The sequence below is a fragment of the Chrysemys picta genome, chromosome 7 (assembly GCF_011386835.1).
Source record: "Chrysemys picta bellii isolate R12L10 chromosome 7, ASM1138683v2, whole genome shotgun sequence".
Lineage (NCBI taxonomy): Eukaryota > Metazoa > Chordata > Testudines > Emydidae > Chrysemys > Chrysemys picta.
This window is the reverse complement of record NC_088797.1, coordinates 11,838,013-11,863,361: the sequence shown is the minus strand read 5'-3', so window position 1 is coordinate 11,863,361 and position 25,349 is coordinate 11,838,013. Positions and strand designations below refer to the sequence as shown.

The following is a 25,349-nucleotide window of genomic DNA, read 5'->3' as shown; positions in this document are numbered from 1 at the left end:
TCCAGTCTCAGCCCCAGCGGAATCCATCCTCTGCCCCCCCGCGGCTGCAGCAGCAGCGGCGCCTGGGCGTTTGCCCGTCTTCTCCCCCGACCTCCATCCAGCTTCCCGCACCGGCCCCCAGCGCTTCACCTCGCAGGCTGCCGCGCTGGCCCCTCGCCGCCGCCTCCCCCGCTGCTAGCCTGCGTGTGCGGGGTGGCCCCTCGCCGAGCATGGCTCCCCTCGCAGGGGGCCCGGAGCGCCGCGGCGGGGCAGGCGGGCGGGCGCTGCTAGCGCGCAGCCAGCGGCGAGCCCCGTAGCGTGGCTGGCGACCGGGAGGGGGTCGGTGCGGGTTTGATGCGCCCTCGCCCCTCCCCGCTCCCTGCCCCTCCCCGCCTCGCGCGGTGACTGAAGGGCGGCGCTCCGGGCTCCGGAGGAGGCAGCGGGCGCTGCAGGAGCCGCAGGATTACACTCCGCTGCTCCCCGGGACCCGCCAAGGTAGGTGGCTCCGCTGCTGCGGCGGCGGGCAGGGGGTTCCCCGGGGACTCGCTGGGGTTCGGCCGCAGCCCTCTGCCCCCGGCCGCGGGGTGGGGGACAGCCCCGGGGAGCGCTGGCGCCTGCCCGGGGCAGGAAGGGCCCGGGGGGGGGGTAAACTTCGGGAAAGAAAAGTTGGGCTGGCCGCGCTCAGCGGCGGGATGCCTGCGAATGTCCCGGGGAAGTTTCATTCCCCCGGGGCGCTCGGTTCGCCCCGGGAACCGGCTTGAAACGAGCCAGGTGAGCGGAGAGCCGCGCGCGCTTGCAAAGCAAGTTCTCCGGTCCCGGCTGCTTCTCTCTCCGCCGGATGCGGTGCCTCTGATATGCGGCTTCTGCAGGGCTGCCTTGATCCGTCGGCTCGTCTCTTTTCTCTCCCGCGGAGGGCAGCCTTCGGGCTCCGCTCGGCAGAAATGAAATCCGCAAATTCCTGAGTGCAAAGCCCACTCTTATTTATTTTTCGTTTGTTCCTGTACCCAAACTCAATCCTCAGCAGGGCTGCCAGGTGGAAGCTCTCCAAGGCACTGTATGAATGCAGCCTGGGTTTGCTTCTGTCTTCTCATCTTTTTTCCTCCTCCCCTGGTATTAATATCTTTAAAAATGTTAAGTTCCTGCGTTGCTATGGTTAAAGCAGAGCTGTGAGAAGAAGATACGTTGCTGAGCCTGGGGTGTATACAACGGCAAATGAAGTTTTAACACAGCTACAGCCTTGTGAGCGTTAAAACCATGAGGAGAAGTTTGTAACGATCAACAGAAATACTTTCAAGGATAAGAATGTGGTCAGAAAATCTGACAGATATAGTGAGTAAATTAATCACAATAAAATAGATTTAAAGAGAATTAAGTGGGTGACCGGTTGAACTGTGGCTGTGTCATCCCAATAGATATTGGTATCACACGTTGACAAAAATTCTAATTTGGATATAGATCAGAATTAGTATTAACCAATAGAACCAGTGGTTCATAGGCTCTATGTTGTTCATAGGTTTTATTTTTCAATGGCCTTTGAAAGGGCCATGTACCTTTATTTAAAAAAATACTCTGGAGTTATTTTTCCACTGTGCCATGCTAAACACCTTACTGAAAACTAAATAATGACTTTTTTTACAAAGTATGATGCTGGCAGTTTCATACGTTGTACAGTCGTCTTCTTTAGCAACGTGAACTGTGAAATAATGCTGCTGGTCTGGTTGAACTCATCTGTGTTGGTTTCACTAAACAAATCTCTTCACTTTTACTTCTGCATGCACTACAGCAGAGCGGTTTTTCATGTTGTTTTTCTTTCTTTAGAAATTGTGTGCATGGAATGTTTACAAGTTATATTTCCTACAGCACCAAGCTACTCCTGTAGGGATAGAAACAGGGGGTAATATTTTCAAAAGTGTCTGGCTGAATTAAGAGCCTAACTTCCATTAACTTTCAATGAGTCTTAGGTTTTTCTGTGCCTAAATCACTTTTGAAAATGTGACTATCAAGCCCCAGTTCTGCAAAGTCGTTAGCAAATGCTTAATATTATCCACTGTGACAGCCCCATTCAAAAATACAATAGCAATACGTGTATAGGAAGACATTAAATGTTTATTTGCATTTAATTGAGCTAAAACTTCTGTTTTGTTTACAACTCATTATACATAATTTCAGTGTATTCAATTACTAAAGTTACATTTCTCTCTCCTATTTTATTAAAAGAACTGCTCAGTCATATGTTCTGAAGTGCAAAGCTTTGTTTCAATTCTTATACTGAATGCTTAAAATCCACTAACAATTGAAGGGTCCCAGTCTGTGAGTTGCTTAACCCCTATATCTTTCTCATCAATGGGACATGAGGGTGTTTGGCATTAGAGCTAATCCAAAATTTTCAAAATTCCAATGAAACTTTTTGCAAAATATCTGTGAAATCTTCCAGACAACGTTCCTTTGGTTTTTGAACAACTTAAAGAATGGCAGAAAATTTTCAAAAATTTGAAATATCAATGATCCCCTCCCCCCCGAAAATTAGAATGGATTTTCATCCAGTTTTGCTTAGCACCCTGAGGAAGATGTGTGGTACCTCTCAGTATCGGGTGTTAAATGCAAAATATTGTTCAGTAGATCCTCATTAATTTTTTACTGGATCAAACTTGAACAAATACAAGTTCTTCCCCTCATACAAACTTGCTCGTTTATTTCTATCACATGGTTGCAAATATTTTTTTTAAAGACCTCCAACCTCAAACATGGAGAATCATAGGACTCACCCATGTTGCCTAAACATCTTGCAAGATATTATAGTAATTTTACTCAGCATTTTAGCAGTTAGAGACAGAAGACTTTGATTCATCTAGTCCATCTTTCTTCCCATGCAGAGTTGTTCTCCACCATATACTTTAAAGCATTTGATTCAGTTTACTGTAGTTTGGCTGTTCTTTCTTTGCAGTTGTGGACTTGCTGTAATGGTGATGTGGGTAAAGGCTTTTTGAGCTCTCTGCAGTTGAAATTTAGATTCGGATTCATCTACAAGAGCTTGAGCCAGTGGTGAAGTCCCAAGAGATCTGTGCTGTGATCTGCTGCTCGTGGTCCAGACCCCAACTCAGAGCTTGTCTACACAGAGCACCAATGTGCATTATGGGGTCGGGGTATTATTTCTGAAGTGCACTCAAATGTTGCACATTAATTGGTCTGTGCAGACCTTGCTCGTGTGCACGAAAAGTTCCCTAGTGCACTTTAATGTAGTACTGAAACAATACTATATTAAAGCAGATTAGGAAACCTCTAGTGCGCACCAGCAATTTCTGTATAGACCAATTAATGTGCAGCGTGTTAGTGCGCTTTAGAAATCACCCTCCCTCATAAGGCATGTTATCCCACCATGTAAACAAGGCCTTAGTTTCAGTTTCCACCTTAGACTATCTGTGATGTTAGCAAGACCTGTAGATATACTGCCCTGCATGTAATCTGGCTGAGACTGGCCCTACTGCCAATGACAGAGGTGGTACCAAATGCACTATAATTCAACATATGCTTTTTCACTCAATTTGGAGTGTCCTGGTTGAAGCTTTGTAGATAGCTGAAGTTCTACAGGAGCTCAGAAAAACATCAGGAACTTGTAGAAATCAAGTAGTTAAATGGATTGGAAACTTGTTACAAGAGAAGTGTAAGCTTTGGCTCAAGCTGTGTTCCAAGCTTCAGGCCAGAGTGATTTAACTGATTTCTAATTTTTTTGTTTATAGGCAAGTAGAAACAACAAATCAGGGTTTATAATGGAAGTGCTGACAGAACTTTATAGCATTGCAAATGGTGTTGCTACTCTGCATGCAAACATTGCTAGGAAGTTATTTATTATGCAAGAAGCTTTGTTGCAAAGGAGTTTGGAACAGATACTTTTAAAAGGCATTTTAGAAGGAAATATTTAATAGATATGTATAATTCTTATTGAAGAAATACTATTGAATTGAGAACCTATTTAAGGGGCCCAATTCTGCCCTCGGGCACTTAGGTGTAAGAGAGATTTGCATCTGTGTGTTTGAGGGCAGAATTGGGCTTTAGATGAATTACACTGATCCTGTATTAGTTCTGTTCAAAGCTATTAGGAGATACAAATATTATAATTTATTAACTAGTGCATTCACTGTGGGCTAAGACCAGATATGCAGAGTTCATAACCTGGAACAGACTTTTTTTTTGCCACTTAAAAATCGTTTGGCTTTCTAATAGGGGTAACAAAGAAAAGCACTTGTTTTTAGATGAATTTGTGCATTCCTATAACTGAAAAACACTTTGATGTGAAGTGTAATGTAGCATCTGATTAGTATAAAAATAAGTCTCTTTTTAAAAATATGTTGTAATAATAATACCTAGCTTTTCTATAGTGCTTTTCATCAGTGTATCTCAAAGCACCTAACAGTCTTTAAATGTCATCTCTCTGAAAATTCTCCTTGAAGTCAATGTAAATGTAAAGACTGCAGACGTTAGCCTAAAGATTTTTACTATATTGGATGTGAATGTGTGTTGGCGGCTACAGTTAATGGGTTAACTGGATCTCTGACCTCTCCAGGTCTCTGAGTGCATTCCCCTCTGGTACTGTGCCTCTAGTTGTCACCTTTCTTTTGGGGTGAAATCGCATGATTTTCCCATTGTCAGACCAGCCCTAGGCTGCATTCCCTGTGATCAACTGTGATTACCTCAGCAGGCTTGACTTCTCTTCAGTGCCTGTGCATCTGTTCCCTCCAAGAGCAATGACAGTGGTAGTCAGTGACCAGACAGCCTTCTTAAAGCAAAATATTATTTATTTAGAGTGACACATAGAGAAAACAGATCTTAACACAACAAACCAATCTGTGCGCCTAGCTGCTTCTCCCTATGGCTTACTGTTCTCTAGGTCTTCAGACACCTTCTGCACAGTCTCTTTGTGTGTCAGTGTGTCCCCCTGGACAGCTCCTGACAGATGACCCCCATCGTCTTCTCCTGAGAGGGCTTTTTAATTGTTTAGTGTCCAGCCCAAAGGGACACAGCTATTTTGCCAGCCTGGGAGCCTGGAAGTATGCCCTTGCTAGTAATTGCTCCCCAGGGTTTGTTGGGAGGTTTGTTTATCTATTGTGCATCAGGTCATGTTGCACTGCTGCAGTGCTAATATGGACTGAAAGCTCTAGCATTGCTCGGTTAGCCCTCTCAGTTCAGTCCCACAAAGTGGGTGGTTTGAATAACTGCTTGTTTGCAGCATAATGCAACCTGATGGCTGCAAAGATTGAATATCTTCAATATTTATCAGTGTTACATGAACGTAATGTAGACTTGCAGGTACTGGAAACATTAAACTCCAATTTGCACATAAAAATTTCACTTTTCTAAAAAAATTAAAAGGGAAGTGATGAGATTACCACTATTCTTGTTGTGTGTGAGGAACCTATAAACATACAGGGGAAGAGGTAGAGTCATTGGTTATCAAAAGAGGGTGTGGCAAGTGGGTGGAGTAAGCCCATTGGATATCAGAGAGGGAAGTGAGTGGAGTTGTGGACTCATTAGGAGGTGAGGCTTGGTTTATTAGGCACTTCTGGAAGATGGGAAGGCTAGTGTTTGGTTTTATATAAACCTAGTTTGATTGTCCCCATTTTTCCAGTGTTCCTAGTGCTGGATATACTGGGTGGTAGTTTCTTATTCAAATACTAGTAAGTGTGGAATCTGCTAATTGATATTGCAAATGGGTGATTAGAATTTAATGATTGCCAGATTACAGGATTGTATGTGATTCAATGTGCCTCAAGTTAAAAGAAGAGATAGGAAACAGTTTACTGAATGGAATGATGTAATGAAAATAGATAGCTCTTCTAACATAATGCTTTTGTTGAGAGTTTTTAAGTAGTAAGATAGAACAGATTCATTTTAATTTCAAAACATGTAGAAAACCTGTTTCTTGGGATTCTTCAAGATTTAATGTACTGTTGTAGGAAATTGTCTACTGAAATGGAAAAGCAGAATATGGGTTTTTATGAGTCTGTAACTGAAGTGTTTTCAATGCCACCAAAACATATTTACAATTTAAGTCCCTCTCCCAGACCTTCTAGCAGATCTTCAATATTAATTTCACTCAAGAACAGTCTCCTTCAAATGAGAGAGAGAGGAAAAAAAGTCAAAGGCCAATTGGTGATTAGGCCACTTAAAAGCAATTAAAAGGCCAAAATTTCAACTTGATAAAACTGAAATGATCTTTATGCCAACACCACCACCTTCATTTGATCATAAAACGTCCAATCCAATAAATTATTCAAGCACATCACACGGGATATACTTTTTTGGTCAGATTTACACTTTCATGTCCTGTAACAGGTGCTGTAAGTGAATAGAGGGAAAAGTTAAATGAATCATCATTGATGTTAATGCAATACATTTTACTGAACATAAGAAAGGATCAAATAATAGCTACAGGCATCTGCATGGGGGGAAATCTAATGGTATGGATTCTATGTGCAAAAAGAAAAATGCAGACTATTGTGTCTAAACCATCCCAATCCTGACAAAATATGACAAGGAGGACATTTTGTAGACGATGAGAGAACTCTCCAACTCCAATCATCTTAAACTTATGATGTATAGATATGCAGCAGGTGACTTAATCCTGAGTACCAAGGAATACCTAACACAGCCCTAAGGCAAGTTTCAGATCTTCCAGGATTCTTTTGCATGCACCAACTACTACCTCACGGTTAGTTCATTGGAAAAAGGAGGAATGATACCCCAACTTCTCAATGACACTTGGTGGAACTCTTAGGTAGATTATTTTTTTAAATCTGGATAATATGAATATGTTGAAATTTGCATTGGGGAGCAGAAGAATTTAGATCAGAACACAGCACAAAATTTGTACCAGGGCTTCCTGAGAGAGCTACTACATTAACACAATGTTTTTGGAAGGACTTGACAGATTACAGGCTGACATGACTTTCACAGTCTCTGTGGCACTCTAGATTGATCTAATTAATGACAGCGGACTGGAACCGCACAGGGATAACCTTTTTTAAACAACAAGCCAATTCAGAGCATTTATATAGCCTTTCTGTTACTTACCCAACATAGAATCTCAGGGTTGGAAGGGACATCAGGAGGTCATCTAGTCCAACCCCTTGCTCAAAGCAGGGCCAATCCCTAGACAAATTTTTGCCCCAGATCCCTAAATGGCCCCCTCAAGGATTGAACTCACAACCCTGGGTTTAGCAGGTCAATGCTCAAACCACTGAGCTATCCCTCAGTTGGCCATGACTGATCCTAAATGAGAAGCTCATAAGTTGAGCTTAGAACAGGTAGAAGAGTTAGAAATGTGGTTATCTTTATTTTTTTAACATTCAGGAATAAAGATCCAGATTTCTAAAAAATCTAAAGCTGAAAAAATGTGTAGTACCATTTAATGTTTTAAGCTATGCACTGTATCTTTAAAAAAACCTGCTGCCCTAGTCTAAAGGAACACAAGTTACATAAAAAGAAATTTTGTTCCTACGGACAATGCATAAGGCTACTGCTCTTTAAACTACCGGTATGTGTGTTTAAAAATAAATTACTAACTGATGACATAGTTGTCGTATTGTGCATTGTATCCACTCTAGTAATGATGATTCCTACCTCATAACGTTTAGAATAAGCCAGAAAGTGTTGTGAACTATAATCTGAATTTTTAAGAAGGATTCACCTTATGTACAACTGGATAATGGTTGATGATGATACATACACTTAACTCAGGGGGATTACAGAATGTGAGTGGCAAGAAATGACTTTCAGCCGCAAGGCTATGTGTTCCCAGTGTCTGGTATCTTCATGCTTCACAATCAGTGGAATAACTTGTTATGTGAACCTAAGAAAACAGAACATTACAACATGGGATGCAAAAGATCCATGAGTGAGTGTTTCAGAGAAAAAAAGGTTTTGGCTAGAGCAGAACAGAAAGTTTGTGATTTTACGGGTCTTCCCCTGTCCTTCTTGTGGAAAACTTCAACTTTATGGTGAAAAAAAATATATATATTTTCAGTTTGGAAATGATGCTCACGCCTCCATGCTTCATGAGCCAGGTTCCTTGGCTGCCCTATATCACCCATGATGACCAGGGACTCCCTTGATGCACCACAGCGGCCCAGCAAGTGGAAGAAAACCAATCTGCTCTGGTGACTCGACTACACGTCTACCCCGATATAACGCTGTCCTTGGGAGCCGAAAAATCTTACCGCATTATAGGTGAAACCGTGTTATATTGAACTTGCTTTGATCTGCTGGAGCGTGCAGCCCCGCCCCTCGGAGCGCTGCTTTACCGCATTATGTCCAAATTCATGTTATATCGGGTCGCGTTATATCTGGGTAGAGGTGTACTTGGATTAGGAGCTGACCATCTGACTCCCTCCTGTCAGCACCTATTGCCTTCATACAGAAGCTTTCTTCCCCCATTGGGGCACTTAATGCTGCCTGCTGTTCCTGTCTGATTCTTTCCTCTACCTGTCAGTCTGTCCCTACAAACACACATATAGCCTTTCAAAACTGCTTTTCCCTTTTTTCCCCACAGGCTGCCTTTGCCTTTCTTCACTTCCCCTGCACCAAATGTTTGTCGTTTATTTTAGGAAGACACATACAATCTATGGTTTAAATGCAGGATGACAGGGACACAGATGACAGGTGGAGGCCCCAACTAAGTGGGTCTTCATTTGGCTCAGGTGTTTTGGAACTTGTCCTGATGTGCTGGAACCTCTATGTAACCTATTAGCATGAATTCTTGTTTTCACACCTGGATGCCATGTTGTGCACTACCTTCCAGTACACTTCTGTAGAAAGTATTTAGCACATAATTCTTGTTTTGCTTCTTTTAGGAACTAATGCAAGTAGATTGATACCTACTGAACTCTAAAAATTATGAGTTGTAATTGATCCAAAATTGAAGAAGGATTTACAAGATAACTTAATGAAATTGCACAGGAATTTTTATGATGTCAAAAATCCATGTTTCCTACAGAGGGAACCATTGTACGCTCCTGAGTAAATAATGCAGATCTGTAAGAATGAGTATGTATTCCAAAATATGCATTTATTCACAACTCCGCTGTAGCCTTTGTGTTCTTAAAAGCTAATACATATTCCTAAATGCATTAGTTGCTCTCCGGTTTCTAAAACAACTTAACATTCAGAATTTTTATTTCATTTGTTTGAGATGATAAACACAAGACAGTATCCGTTGTGGTAACCACAACCTTAAACCCCCCAGCAACAATCTGTTTAAATGTGTAGGTTTGTAGCAGAACTTTACATTCCCATGCTTAGTACACAGTTTGATCCTTCTGCTCCAGTTCAGTCATTCTGGGCCAGTTCCAAATCTGCTGTACATTGGCATATGCCAATATGAGGCAATGTATTTATATATTAAAGCAGGGGTGATTAAACTTCTGCTGCACAACTTGCCATGTATCTACAGCTGTTCCATTAACATGACAGCAGATTCTATAGCAGGGATTGGCAACCTTTGGCATGCGGCTCGCCGGGGTAAGCACCCTGGTGGGCCGGGCCAGTTTGTTTACCTGCCGCGTCCGCAGGTTCGGCCGATCGCGGCTCTCACTGGCCGTGGTTCGCCGCTCCAGGCCAATGGGGGCGGAGGGAAGAGGCGGCCAGCACATCCTTCGGCCCACGCCGCTTCCCGCCGCCCCCATTGGCCTGGAGTGATGAACCGCGGCCAGTGGGAGCCTCGATCGGCCGAACCTGCGACCGCGGCAGATAAACAAACCGGCCTGACCCGCCAGGGTGCTTACCCTGGCGAGCTGCCTGCCAAAGGTTGCCGATCCATGTTGTATAGAATACAAGTGCTGCAACTTGCATCAATGAAGAGGATGAGGACCCTTTGCCATTAACTTTACATTTTCTTGCTTTTTTAGTCAAGTGATAGCTTTAATATCTTTTCAAAAGACATTGAAAGGAAATAGTGAGGTGTTTAGAGCCAAAGCAATAAGCCAAGCCCCAAGAAGCTTGACAGCCTGGCATAACAAAAGATATTTACAGAGTAAAAGGACTTCTTCCTTCTGCAGTCTTCCAAACACCCCCGTACCTTCTCTTTCCCTCTGACAAGATACTTTCCACAGGTCAGGATTCACTGAGAGCTGCTTTGGACTTTGCACTGGCCATTTGATGCTAAGGTGTGGTCATGAGTCGGTGACAGACGGCTAGAGGCAAATAACACTAAAGAAAGAAAACTCTGATTCTATAATCTGCTGTGTATTTTTAAATTGTTCTTTACAGCAAACTCACCTCCGCTTTCTTAACAAGGAACGCTGATTTCATGGGATCCTACCCAAGACTGCATTATAAATAATGCTGTACAGCAATTCAGACCACAAATATCATTAGTCAGATTTAGGCTTGAAAGAATTAGGTTTTTATCAGTAAATGTTAGTAAATGTTAATTTTTACAATACACACACACACACACACACATACACACACAAAATATTGCCCCTGATGATCAGATTTACAGATAGGTGTAATAGGCTGGAGAGCTAAGCCATGGGTTGGAGAGCTAAGCCAGCCCTGATGATGGGATGAGCCATGCCTGGGTTGAATCAGGTGATCCCAGGATAAAAAGTGCAGGAACTTGCAGCAAAGGGGAGGAAGCCCAGGAAACTGCAGCTGGGTCTGTAAATACGATGGGGAGCAAGAAAGCTCCTGAGGTGACGAGGGAGGGGAGAGCTCGGCAGTCAGGAAAGCCTGCCCAAGCAGGGAAGAGACTGAGTATGTCTACATGGTCATTAAACACCTGTGGCTGGCCTGTGCCAGACTACCGGGCTGTAAAATTGCGGTGTAGACATTTGAAAGGAAGAAGAACCTTGGCTGCAGCCCGACCCCTAACGTTGGTACTGCAGTTAAACAGCCCCATAACCCAAGCCCCTTGAGCCTGAGTCAGCTGACATGGGTCACTTGTGGATGTTTAATTGCAGCACAGAAATACCCTATAAAAACCAACTGGGATGAAAACTCTGTGAGTTTGTGTTTTGTTATTTTGGATTAATCAGAAGAGAGACACTGTAGGGTTGAGGCCCAGAGGGCCAGTATGTATTGGAGGATTCAATAAATTGAACCCCAAGAGGAGATTTGTTGAAGCTACTGTGTCTTTTGAACAGCAAGAGTTCCTAAAAGGACCCTACACCAGGGGAAAGCAGAGCAGGGCTATGTCAAGGCACCCCTGGCCAGGAGGGGGCGCTTGGAAGTCAGCTACATGATATTACAATAGGCAGAGTAAGAAAAATGCTGCTCGAGAGCTTATTAGAGTTGAATTTAAGGATATTTACTTTATATATTTTGACAATTTGTGTTTTAACAATGATAAAGCTTTAATTTTTTGAGTCTCAGGGTCATCTGTCGTTAAGTAATTGACCCCCCCCCCCATAATTTCTCTCAACAGTGAAAATGTAAATTGATAAAAATTGAAAAAAACATGCTTAAAATAAACGTGGATGTTATCCATCAAAATTATATACAAAAATTGAATTCTGCCAAGCCTAGTTATACCATATTACAGAAAGCTATACCGTGAGTGGCTCTGAATTGCATTAAACCCACTAATATATATTTCCCTTAGCTAGCATGCTATGAGATATAAGGCACTTTGAATGCACTGTTCTTTGTTTTTTGTTTCTGTTAAACTGGAAATGTGTGAACTGTAACTATACAGGATTAGCTGTGACTATTCAGATCAACAATTATTACTATGAAAAGTGTTCTTACTTTGTGAATTTAGCAATTGGTGAAATTGACATTCTCTCCAGATAGTGTGTAATGCTGTTTATTTCTTCTGGCAGTAGGTTTTGCTTTCCTTAATGTGATTCTTAAGTGACTAATGCTGAAGTGACTAATGTGGACTTAACATAAATAGGCAGCTGAAGTAAGAGTGCAATAACATATTGGCTCCTGTATACTTTTTTTCCTGAAAGAAAGGTTCTTTTGATTGTGCACCTTCTTGAAATATAGATAGTGGATGGTGACTAAGATCTTTTTTCGTATACTGCATATCCTTTACATTTCTCAACTGCAGTTTGAGAAGAGTGCTGCATTTTGCGGCTACACATTTGTACTTCGTAGATTTATAACTGCTTGTCACAGCTTGTAAAACCTTTGTGCAAATGAAGTCTGAATGCCAATACGGTGCCAGTAATTTTCCCACTATCCCAGTGGGCCAATATGCTGCCTGATGCATTGTAATTTTAACAAGGAAGCTGAGAATAGAATACGACTTTTATACTGTATCTGCATAGCAAGGCAAAAAAGTAATGGAATGCCATTTCTGCTTATTTTACTGTAGATCTATTTCAGCGTTGCCTGGTAGGCAAATGAACCAAACTCTTCTCTCCCCTCCCCCCGTCCCCCCGGTGTCCCCCTCAAAAAGCATAAATTGACTCAAACGGAGGCTTTTCATCCACCTTTTCTGAATATTTTCAAAGATGTGCCTCATTCAGTTTTCTTTATTTGCAGTAATAAAGTAGAAAATTAGGAATTCTGTGAAATCAAAAGCCTGTCTGTTTGATGCAACTTGAGTAAAACACATGCAACTGTTCTTAGGCATTACACAGCACAAGTGACATCAGATGTATGTGTGGATCTCCTATTAAAGTCAGTGTGGATCTTTGAGAGAAGTGTGCTTGAAATGCATATTTAAGGCCTGGTCTACACTGGGGGGTGAGGGGGGTGGATCTAAGTTACGCAACTTCAGCTACGTGAATAACATAGCTGAAGTCAGCGTACTTAGATCCACTTACCAAGGTGTCTTCACTGCGGTAAGTTGATGGCTGATGCTCTCCCGTTGATTCCGCCTGTGCCTCTCACCCTGGTGGAGTACCAGAGTGGATGTGAGAGCGCTTGGCAGTCGATTTATTGCGTCTAGACTAGACACGATAAATCGCCCCCCACTGAAGCGATCGCTGCCCGTCGATCCAGCAGGTAATGTAGACAAGCCCTAAGTCTCTTGCTCAAGCACGCGTTATTGCATGTTTGTGATTTTGGGAGCATTTTTTCAGTCCGATAGAGCTTGACGCTCCCAAAGCAATGTTATAACTACACATATTTAGCTCTTTTGTGAAATTACAATGTAATCAATCACAGCTGCTTATAGTTGTAGATCTCTTTGTGATAAGTCAGTGAAAATAATCAAATAGTGTTCCACAGCCTGACTTCATATAAAGCATGGCCAGTGTACCTTTTTGTTATATGGGAGGTCAAAGCAGTCATTTGCAGTGTTTTACACTACTTGACTGCTTAGGGACCAGTCCAGTTTAATCCAACATAAAGCAGGTCAGTAAATAATAAATTCTGTTTCACTTACAAGGATACTGATTTCCACAGTTCATTTACAGTAAATCTATGCAGCCCAGGATTTGAAGGGATTCCATTTGCTGAATATTAGTTGTTTTGGAATTCAAAGTAAAATGCGTGAGATGGAAAATGTCATGTAAATGCAATATAGTGGGGGGAGGGAGGGCTTTTTCACACAGAAATCAGGACTTCAAACTTTTATGATTCCCAGAGTCACATAATTTACTTCCCTTGTGTATTCCAGAATAGAAACTGCTTTTGTTATCCAACTGGGGTGGGGTGGAGTGGAGACAAGACAAAACAGCATCTTAATATTTTTTTCAATGGTGAGTCACTTGATGCCCCCTTTCTAACACAATGCTGGGGTGGGTGTATGTGGATTAGATATTTCATCTTAAAGCAGCATTTCTCAAATGTGGCTACCGTGGCCGCCTGCGGCCACCAGGGGCTTTTCTTGAGGCTACAGCCTCCTGGGTTGTGATTTGGGGGGGGGGAGAGGGGGCAGCAAAGTAGCGGCCCCTCCCTGTTGCTCCTGTTGTACTGCCTTGGTGTTGGTTGCTGGGGCCACCAGCTGGGGTTGGGCCCTGCTCCCCCCCAGAGCTACCTGGGTCACAACGCTGGAGGAGCTGTCAGCCGGTGAGTTCCCCACCTTCCCAGGGTGGTGGGGCTCAGGCTTTGGGCTCCAGCCCTGGGCTTCAGCTCTGCAGTGGCAGGCCTCAGCAACCAACAGTCTGTCCCTGGGCCCTGGCTGCAGGGCTTCGGGCTCTGGCCATGGGGCTTCAGGCTTCAGCCCCCCCTGCCTCCCCTAACCCTCCATCCAGGGCTTAATTTATCCCCAGCCTTGCCAGGGCTGAGTAAGTCTGCTGTAGAATGTGATACATGCATGTTTGTTAATATCACATTTCATAACAGACTTTCTAGCTAGCAATAAATAAATTACAATTATTTGGACATGTATATGTGCATATGTATTTGGTTTTCCTAAAGTTAATTAAGAATTTAAGGAAAAAGTCTGAGGCCACCAAAAAATTTGTTCTGAGAACCCCTGTCTTAAAGGATATTTTTGTGGCAAGTCATGAGTGTCTGAAATAAGGGAATTATAATGAATAATCTTCTAAACTCTAATCTAAACGGAAGCTAGAGTTCTGTTCTACTTCTAAAAATAAACTTTATTTTCCAGTTTCTGCATAGTTTTCAAATTCTGCTCTTTTTAAACGAATCATTGGGGGTGGGAATGTTGCTTACTGTATAAATTAACAAATTACTGCTGCAGGACTTAGGGCACGTCTACACTTACTGGTAGATCGGAACTGCTGCAATCCATATAGCGAGTGTCGATTTAGCAGGTCTGGTGAAGACATGCTAAATCGATGGGAGAGCACTCTTCCATCAATTTGTGTATTCCACCTCCCGAAGAAGCGTAAAGGAAGTCGATGGGAAACGCTCTTCCGTCAACACAACACAGTGTAGACACCATGGTAAGTGGATTCAACTACATTAACTTCAGTTATATTATTCACGTAAGTGAAGTTGCGTAAGTTAGATTGATTTACTCCAGTAGTGTAGACCAGCCCTTAGTTTGAGATTTTTCTGTATTCTTTATGGAGTCCTGAACAAGTTAAATTTGGAAAGATCCTCATTTCAGGTTTGCTTAGCTGCCATCTTTCTGGGTTACATAGATCACTTCAGGACCATGTTGGTTGGCAGCGAACAGGGATTTCTGTTGAACATAAGTGATGCTTTTCTTCCAATTTCTCCAGGGTTCAAAAGTGCTGACAGTGCACAATTGTCAGCCACTTCTGAGCTAGGGATGGTTGGTTAAAAATGAATCTCATAATTTTTGTAACCTAGTCTTGCTCAATGTGGCTGTCTGCTTCCTTCTAGTAGCTGTGCCACACTAGCTTACAGCCAGGAGCAAACTCATAAACATCTAACAGAGCTTTGTCTTTTAGCTCAGACAGCAGAGGCTCATGCTTATCTATCCAGACGTCCTTGCTACTGATGATCCACCCGAGGTCATTGTGTTACATTTTGTTTTGTTGATACTGTAGAATTTTATAATGCTACAAAAAAACCACAGGATGAGATCATGGAACCCTTAACTCCTGGACTTGAATGGGATTACGTCTGTGAGTAAATGGTCATCAATGTCAGGGGGGAAAAGCTGACTTTCAATGGTCTCGATTACGTCTTGGAGTTTTACTGTGGCTTTTCCCTGTTGGGCTGTCCATAATCGGATCACATCATGGTATAAAATCTACCATTGTTACCAAAAAACAAAAAAACAAAAACCCCCACACCTCCAAAAATTGTACCTCGCTGTAAGAAAATAGGGTTTTTTAAAATGAAAAATGACTTGGGTCGCTTTCTATTAGAATATCATCTTGGCAGCTAACATCTTTCTAGGTGTGAGAGTGGTGCCTCCCAAGTACTTTGGATATTAGCTCCATTCATCTACTCTCTGTGGTCCCATCTACTGTAAAACTTTAAGATACTTTGGATAAAGATAGAAATTACAGATATGGAGAAACTAGAACATATTACAAGGAACAACTGGTGCTCTTTGTTTCCTCTAATGTTGCCAACTGTATCTCAGCAAAAGGATAAGGCCAGGGCATGCAAGCAGTAGGGAAACTGTTCCAGGAAGAGCTGAACTTAGTTGTGACCTCTTGATTTACTTTGTCTTCCTGAATGCTCACGGAGCTGAACAGCAAGCTGGAGGGGTCGTAGAGTGCCCACTTCCAGGTCCAATGCTCAATCTACAGGGCTGGATATGACAACGTTGGGGAGTTGCATTTCGGGTGAAATGGGCCACCCTGTCATGGACCCTATGTTTCACATCTGAATAACCTCTAGGCTATTTTATGGATTGTCATGGGAGTCATCTTGCATTATCTCAAGGGCACCTCTGCATAAAGTAACTAAAAACTAGCATTTGCTCTGTCGCTATAATCTTGGAAGGGAATTACAAAGGAGAAAGTACTGACTTTGAAATAGATCCTGCAATGGATAACAGCCAGTATACTAAAATGAGGATGCAGATGATCTCAGACAGATCAGGGCATGGTTTTCCTTCAATTTGGCATTAAGAATATATTAATTTTAAGAAGTATGGCTTGAACTGAAGGAAAATATGCTTGTGCCAATATAATGGGGAATTTATTCAAGGAGTGTTAAGTTAAAATAAGATAATGACCTTGCCAGCTTTGAAAGGCATGGTCTAGGTTACCTACTATGTAAAGTGTGCATTTGAGACAACGGTCCTGCCCATGGACAGTCTAACTTTATCCATCTGGCTCTTTAGGAAATGTTCTTGTCCATGAATTAGCATTCATCTTTCATGAGTGCTGGCTCCAATTATTTTTCCTTCCCATCTGTCCTAATTTCTGCTTGTTTTGACTAAATATGAAAAGTGTGATTTTTTTTTTTAACGAATTTGTTGTGCACATGAATGTAAATGAACTTACTCCAAGAGGTGTTATGTGAAAGAAGTGCATTTTCTACCTGTCTCCCTTCCCCTTAGAAGATCAGATTGTTTGTTTGTAAATTTTATATGAATCCTAAGGAATCTTACATTGTCTCTCTAAGGCTATTGCTTAGAAATGTATAATACTTGTTCTTTATTAGGGGTTGAAAGTGCTTTAATATTAGTTTACCTATCTGTAATAGGAGGTTAGGGTGCAGACAAGTTTAAGTGGTTTACTCAACGTCACAGAACAAACCCATAGCAGAGGGGAATAGAATTTATGTTCCTGACTCATGGTTCCCTCTTCTAACCAAGCCTTCTCACACCTTTTCCCTCAGAGTCAGACTGCCATATGTTGGCCTGATTTTCAGAGGTGCTGCACACATGTAGTTTCCTTAATTTTGGTGGAAGCTGAGGATGTAAAAGACTTTTTTGGAAATGAGACCAGTGCAGGAAGAAAGTCAGTCACATTTAGATTTTCATTAAAAACTGTTAATCTCAGAAGGTTACCGACCTAAAAACAGTGTGGCCTAGTGATTAGAGCAGAGGAGAGGGAATCAGTAGCAAAGTCAGGAATAGAATCCTGGACTCCAGACTTGCTCTTGATGTTTGTTTTTCCCATCTTCATGGCTGAGGATGTTAGGGAGATTCCCAAACCTGAGCCTGCTTTTGTAGGTGACAAATCTGAGGAATTGTCACAGATTGAGGTGTCACTAGAAGAGGTTTTGGAATTGATAAACTTAACAGTAACAAGTCACTGGGACCAGATGGTATTCACCCAAGAGTTCTGGAAGAACTCAAATGTGAAATTGCGGAACTATTAACTATGGTCTGTAACCTGTCCTTTAAATCAGCTTCTGTACCCAATGACTGGAAGATAGCTAATGTAACGCCAATATTTGAAAAGGGCTTTAGAGATGTTCCCGGCAATTACAGACCGGTAAGTCTAACGTCAGTACCAGGCTGAATTAGTTGAAACAATCGTAAAAAATAAAATTGTCAGACACGTAGAAGAACATAAATTGTTAGGCAAAAGTCAACATGGTTTCTGTAAAGGGAAATCATGTCTTACTAATCTATTAGAGTTCTTTGAAGGGGTCAACAAACATGTAGACAAGGGGGATCCAGTGGACATAGTGTACTTAGGTTTCCAGAAAGCCTTTGCAAGGTCCCTCACCAAAGGCTCTTACATAAATTAAGTTGTCATGGGATAAGAGGGAAGATCCTTTCATGGATTGAGAAGACAGGGAACAAAGGGTAGGAATAAATGGTAAATTTTCAGAATGGAGAGGGATAACTAGTGGTGTTCCCCAAGGGTCAGTCCTAGGACCAGTCCTATTCAACTTACTCATAAATGTTCTGGAGAAAGGGGTAAAAAGTGAGGTGGCAAAGTTTGCAGATGATACTAAACTGCTCAAGATAGTTAAGACCAAAGCAGACTGTGAAGAACTTCAAAAAGATTTCACAAAACTAAGTGATTGGGCAACAAAATGCAAATGAAATTTAATGTGGCTACATGTAAAGTAATGCATATTGGGAAAAATAACCCCAACTATACATACAATACGATGGAGACTAAATTAGCTACAACTAATCAGGAAAAAGATCTTGGAGTCATAGTTCTCTGAAGATGTCCACGCAGTGTGCAGCAGCGGTCAAAAAAGCAAACAGGATTTTAGGAATCATTAAAAAGGAGATGGAGAATATCTTATTGCCCTTATATAAATCCATGGTATGCCCACATCTTGAATACTGCTTACAGATGTGGTCTCCTCATCTCAAGATATGCTGGCATTAGAAAAGGTTCAGAAAAGGGCAACTAAAATGATTAGGGGTTTGGAACGGGTCCCATGTGAGGAGAGATTAAAGAGGCTAGGATTTTTCAGCTTGGAAAAGAGGAGACTAAAGGGGATATGATAGAGGTATATAAAATCATGAGTGATGTGCAGAAAGTGAATAAAGAAAAGTTATTTACTTGTTCCCATAATATAGGAACTAGAGGCCACCAAATGAAATTAATGGGCAGCAGGTTTAAAACAAATAAAAGGAAGTTCTTCTTCACACAGCGCACAGTCAACTTGTGGAACGTCTTGCCTGAGGAGGTTGTGAAGGCTAGGACTATAACAGGGTTTAAAAGAGAACTGGATAAATCCTGGAGGTTAAGTCCATTAGTGGCTATTAGCCAGGATGGGTAAGGAATGGCGTCCCTAGCCTCTGTTTGTCACAGGGTGGGGATAGACAGCAGGAGAGAGATCACTTGATCATTACCTGTTAGGTTCACTCCCTTTGGGGCACCTGGCATTGGCCACTGTCGGTAGATAGGATACTGGGCTGGATGGACCTTTGATCTGACCCAGTACAGCCATTCTTATGTTATGTTCTTATCTGTAAATGGAAGTACTTGCCTATGTGCAGCTTCATCCTTGGTTTGTAAAGTACTCCAGATCATCAGCACCCTCTAAGTGCAACATATTGCTATTCCCTTACACCCAACACATCTTTGCTGCTTACATAATAAAAAGAAATAGCAGTAAAGCTGAAATGGCAAATAATATCTTGTATCTTCTTGGAAAAAATGTTTTAAAAAGAGTAATTCAATCGATCACATTAGCCCAGTTCTTCTGTTGAAAGGAAAAGTGACATAACTGTGAGTTCTGGTAACGTTTTGGGCTATGGTTAATAACCACAGATGTCACTGACTTCATAAAGTAATTGGAAATGAGGTCTGGAATATGAGTGTTCTTAAATTAAGGGAGCATAACTGATTGAGTGGGAGTACACGAGTAATAATCATTGCAAATGGGCACAAGTCACTTTGTCTATGAATGAGTGCACAGAGCATGCTGAGTATTAGTAAATATGAATAATTTATAATAACTTAAGGAGATACCAAGTGTTTCTGTATGATGAAATATGCATAACCCAGTGAATGTGTGAATCATCTGATTTTGGTTTGATAAGTGATTATTTTCTGGATTTCTGTTAATACAACAAAACCGGCTCAAGGCTGTTGCTAAGACAAATATGTATCCTAGTCAGTATGAAGATGATAATATTTAGCCCTTAAACAGAACTCTTCATCCAGAGCTCTCAGAATTTACAAAGGAAGGTAAGTATAATTATTCCCATTGTACAAATAGGGAAACAGAGGCAGAAGGTCAATGGCAAAGCCAGGAATAAAACTTGTTGATGGCCCACACACAATCCACTAGACCATGTTGGCCAACACACAATCCATTAGACTATGTTATCTCCCTGCGGAAGTTTGGGGGGTGGTGTGGAGAGAGACAGCAACTAGATATTACTGAGATTAACAAACTATTTTAGGCTCACCTGTCCTGTTTTGTTCCTCTGAGGCAGTGCTGATTATCCTCTGGTGCTTTACAACAATAGATAAATACAATATTTTTGTGTGTGTGACATGGACAACAGCATCATTAGGGAGAGCAGTTGTCAGCTTCATCTGTGTTCCAAGAGTAGTTTGACCCCAAATCAGTTCCTCATAATCAGTTCACACTCTTGAATGGGAGCCAGTTCTCCCAGTTGAAGCGGGAGTGGTGCAGCTTTCTGATCCTATGAAAAGTAATATAACCATTCTCCCAGTCTCCTCATTTCACACCCCCTGGAAGAAGCCACATGCTGAAACATGCCTGTGGTGTACGTCTGCTCTTCTCAGTCATGAATTTAAATAATTTAATTTTTTTTGAATTCCCTTTCCCAGCCAGATGAAACCTGAACATATTTTAAATGGAAAAATACTAATTTGATTTCTCACCTGAAAAGAGCTAGTAGATGTGTGTGTGTGTGTGTGTGTGTGTGTGTGTGTGTGTGTGTGTGTACATTATTTCACCTGGATTTTTTAACTTGATTGAAACAATCAAACAACGCTCTCCCTGCTGTAGTTCTCAGCAGTATGGTTAGATTTTTTTAAGCTTCCAGCCTTCATCTGTTATCTTCGGGATTCTTTTCTCCCTTTTTTAAACTCTGGAGCTAGCAGTTAAACACTTTCTCAAGGGAATGCAGTGTGTGTGTGTTCCTCTCCCCCCCGCAATGAATTTAAGAAGAAATGAGAGCTCCAGATAGGAATTGGCAAGAGATTACCGAGTTGTGGTGAACAAGTAAGCTTTATCTTTAAAAAAACAAACAAACAAAAAAAAACAACCAACCTCACTTTATTTTGAAATAATCTCCCAATCATTATTTGCCAAGTTAAGCATAGGACACAAGTAAGTTTGAAGCTACCCTGTATGTATGATTATTTTGAATGATGATTATTGGGGAGGAGGTAGTGTAGGAGAGAGTGGGAGCAATTTAACACCCAGAATTGGGGGAAAAACATATACCTACTGGTAATGTAGATTATTTAAATTGAATATTTCTTCAGGGATTGTTTAATCTTGTATAGGTTGAGTGATTTTTAGATGATGGGTAAAATTTTCAAGAGTATCTAAGTGATTTAGGACCTTAAGCCCCATTTTGAAATCAAATTTAGACACGTAGGAGCTTGTGTCTCATTGAAATTCACTGGGACATAGGCTGCTGAGTGCTGAACTCACAATTGAAAATGGGACGCTAGCTACTAAATCACTTAGGCAGCCTGGAAAATTTTTCTTGGGGTCATACATTTTTTTTAAAGACCTATCTTCTGTGTGTGAGCGTTTACTCCCATATTTTCAAAAGTGTGCATATGAAATGTTGGGTGTATGGGTTAGTGTGCAGAGCACCTGAGGTGTGCACGCAGGTCAGGTTTGGCATAAATACCCTGCTATGCATGTACAATCTCCAACTTGCACCTATGTGGTGGGCATTGTGCTTAAGGGAAGTGTACTCTCTCTTAGTAACTGGGGTGTAAAGACTTCTCAACAATTTCTACAAGAGTAAAGTTTGGCCAAGGAAACCCAGGTGAAACTGTTCCCATGCCACCCCACCAGACTGTTAGTTGTCTGTCTGATTTCTACTCCCTACAAAAGAGGTGACACATTTGACATGCAAGGTTCTGTATTAATGTAAAATGAAATTAGTTTTTGAGTGTTTTCTCAGAACAGTGGAGTTCTTTTTGCTGCTGTCCCTTGTTTTTCATTTTACTTGCTCTCCAATGTTCTGTTGAAGTTATAAGGGAGTAAGTGAGGAAGTCTTAGAAAGAATGAGCAAATGACTAGGGGAATCAAATAGAATAACTGAAATGGCAGCATATGTGCAGAGTGCTTTTTCTTTTATAAATTTAGCTTAATCTGTTTATAGATGTTGCAGCTTATCAATCGTTCACCATAACTGTTGTAGCTGTATTGGATTTTGAGTTTCATACTGACTATCTTTGCTAATGTATTGTAAAGAAATCCAGCTGCTTCTGGTAAAGGGTTGGGATTCCAATGCTTTAAACACTGAGGTTTGGTCTGTTTGTGCACTTTAACGACTACCTGAGTAAGGCTAAACCACTCTGTTTGGCAAGTCACACAATAGTCAAAGGAGGTGTAATATCAGAGAAGGTGATGTTTTATTTCTCTATACTCTCCTCATGCAGGCTATTATGTGAAGAACACGCTTTTTGTTTTGTTTTGTTTCGGTTTTTTCCCCTGCCCCTGTGAGAAAAGCACAGAGAGGTTTTCCTGCCCTTGCATTTGAACACCTTCATTTTTGCTATATAGTGTGTGTTCAAACTGTAACTTTAACATTTTGATTTTTCACACACAATCATAAAGGTCACTGGGATGCTGAAACAATTTTTTCGTCCGGGTGCTGATGATGGAAACCATGTATTTGGTGTTCGTTATTACTTCACGTATATACGTATATACTTCAAGCCAGGGGATGCGGCAGCACTCCTCGTTCCAGCACCACTGGTCACAGTAGTTCATTTTGCATAACCATATCCTGGGACTAATGCTTCTGAGCTACCAGGGACCATCCTGCAAATCCCATCTCTTCCTCCCTGTTGAATGAATCCGCAACACCCACAATGGCTATTATCAGAGTTACTGGGTAAACTGTGCCTCTGATCCTTCCTAGTCTTGTTGAGTACACCCTGGTCTCAGATTTTGGACTGCTACCTGGCTGAGGGTGGAATCACTTGATTCTCCTACTCTTAGGCCAGGGATTGGCATGCTATCCCGTTTATCAGTGAGGTCTGATTTTTAGGCTCAGACCCTGCCATTCTGTTCCCTCTTGGATCAATGACAGTGGTAACGAGGGGCCCAATTACTTCCCCAAAGTAAAGTGTTTAAAGCAAAAGCATTGAAGAAAAAATACACCTTAAAACACAATAAAACAGTCTTAATGCTTGTCTGTCTCTCCCTTTGCCTTACCATTCCTGGATCTGAAGAAAGATCCCACACTTGGACTCCATCTGCAGAGTCTCCATGTGTCATGCTGTTCCCTGGACAGCTTCTGACAATCTACCTCCTCCCTGATTCTCCTGAGAAGAACGTTTTAGCTGTTTTAATGTTTTTTGATATCAGGCCTGATTTTTTTCAAAACAAGACTTGCAGCTTTTTGGCAATGGGATACAGGTTCCTTGAAGACACACAGCTTTCATAGAATCATAGAAGATTAGGGTTGGAAGAGACCTCAGGAGGTCATCTAGTTCAACTCCCTGCTCAAAGCGGGACCAACCCCAACTAAATCATCCCAGACATGGCTTTGTCAAGCCGGGTTTAAAAACCTCTACGGATGGAGATTCCACAACCTCCTTAGGTAACCCATTCCAGTGCTTCACCATCCTCATAATGAAATAGTTTTTCCTAATATTCAACCTAGACTTCCCCCATTGCTGTCATCTGCCACCACTGAGAACAGCCTAGCTCCATCCTCTTTGGAACCCCCCTTCAGGTAGTTGAAGGCTGCTGTCAAATCCCCCTCACTCTTCTCTTCTGCAGACTAAATAAGCCCAGTTCCCTCAGTCTCTCCTCATAAGTCATGTGGCCTAGCCCCCTCATCATTTTCGTTGCCCTCCGCTGAACTCTCTCCAATTTGTCCACATCCTTTCTGTAGTGGGGGGCCCACAACTGGAGGCAGTACTCCAAATGTGGCCTCACCAGTGCCGAATAGAGGGGAATAAACACTTTCCTTGATCTACTGGCAGTGCTCCTACTAATACAGTGCAATGTGCAGTTAGCCTTCTTGGCAACAGGGTCACACTGTTTGACTCATTATCCAGCTTCTCATCCATTGTAATCCCCAGATCCTTTTCTGTAAAACTGCCGCTTAGCCAGTCAGTCCCCAGCCTGTAGCAGTGCATGGGATTCTTCTTTCCTAAGTGCAGGACTCTGCGCGCTTATCCTTGTTGAACCTCATCAGATTTCTTTTGGCCCAATCCTCCAATTTGTCTAGGTCACTCTGGACCCTATCCCTACCCTCTAGTGTATCTACCTCTCCCCCTAGCTTAGTGTCATCCGCAAACTTGCTGAGGGTGCAATCCACCCCATCTTCCAGATCATTAATGAAGATGTTGAACAAAACTGGCCCCAGGACCGACCTCTGGGGCACTCTGCATACTGGCTACCAACTAGACATCGAGCCATCGACCACTACCCATTGAGCCCGATGATCTAGCCAGCTTTCTATCCACCTTATAGTCCATTCATCCAATCTGTACTTCTTTAACTTGCTGGCAAGAATACTGTGGGAGGCCGTATCAAAAGCTTTGTTAAAGTCAAGGTAGATCATGTCAACCGCTTTCCCCATATCCACAGAACAAGTTATCTCATCATAGAAGGCAATCAGGTTGGTCAGGCATGACTTGCCCTTGGTGAATCCATGTTGACTATTCTTGATCAGCTTCCTCTTCAAGTACTTCAAAATGGATTCCTTGAAGACCTGCTCCATGATTTTTCTGGGGACAGAGGTGAGGCTGACCAGTCTGTAGTTCCCCGGATTCTCCTTCTTCCCTTTTTTAATGATGGACACTATATATTTGCCTTTTTCCAGTTGTCCAGGACCCCCGCCATTGTCATGAGTTTTGAAAGATAATGGCTTTGAAATCACATCAGCCAATTCCCTCAGCACCCTTGGATGCATTGCATCCAGCCCCATGGACACGTGCATGTCCAGCTTTTGTAAATAGTCCTTAACGTGTTCTTTCACCACTGAGGGCTACTCACCTCCTCCCCATACTGTGCTGCCCAGTGCAGCAGTCGGGGAGCTGACCTTGTCTGTGAAAATTGAGGCAAAAAAAGTGTTGAGTACTTCAGTTTTTTCCACATCATCTTTCACTAGGTTGCCTCCCCCTTTTAGTAAGGGTTCCACAATTTCCCTGACCACCTTCTTGATGCTAACATACCTGTAGAAACCCTTCTTGTTACCCTTCACATCCCTTGCTAGCTGCAACTCCAATTGTGCTTTGGCCTTCCTGATTACATCCTTGCATGCTCAAGCAATATTTTTATACTCTTCTCTAGTCATCTGTCCAAGTTTCCACTTCTAGTAAGTTTCCTTTTTGTGTTTAAGCTCACCAAAGATTTCACTGTTAAGCCAAGCTGGTCGCCTGCCATATTTGCTATTCTTCCTGCACACCGGGATGGTTTGTTCCTGCACCCTCAATAAGGCTTCTTTGAAATAAAATAAGATAAAACCCTGGACTACTTTC

General features: G+C 42.1%; 1 protein-coding gene across 2 annotated transcripts in view; it reads left to right on the top strand.

Moving 5' to 3' along the window:
• The first annotated feature begins 271 nt into the window (after positions 1-271).
• Positions 272-25,349, top strand: part of CNTN3 (contactin 3) — a 238,028-nt gene continuing 212,950 nt past the window's right edge. Inside the window, exon 1 of one of the 2 annotated variants that reach the window (XM_005304980.5) lies at positions 272-474. The gene's annotated coding sequence lies outside the window, so the exon portion shown is untranslated. The remainder of the gene's footprint in view (positions 475-25,349) is intronic. The other variant, XM_005304982.5, reaches the window with a different exon arrangement.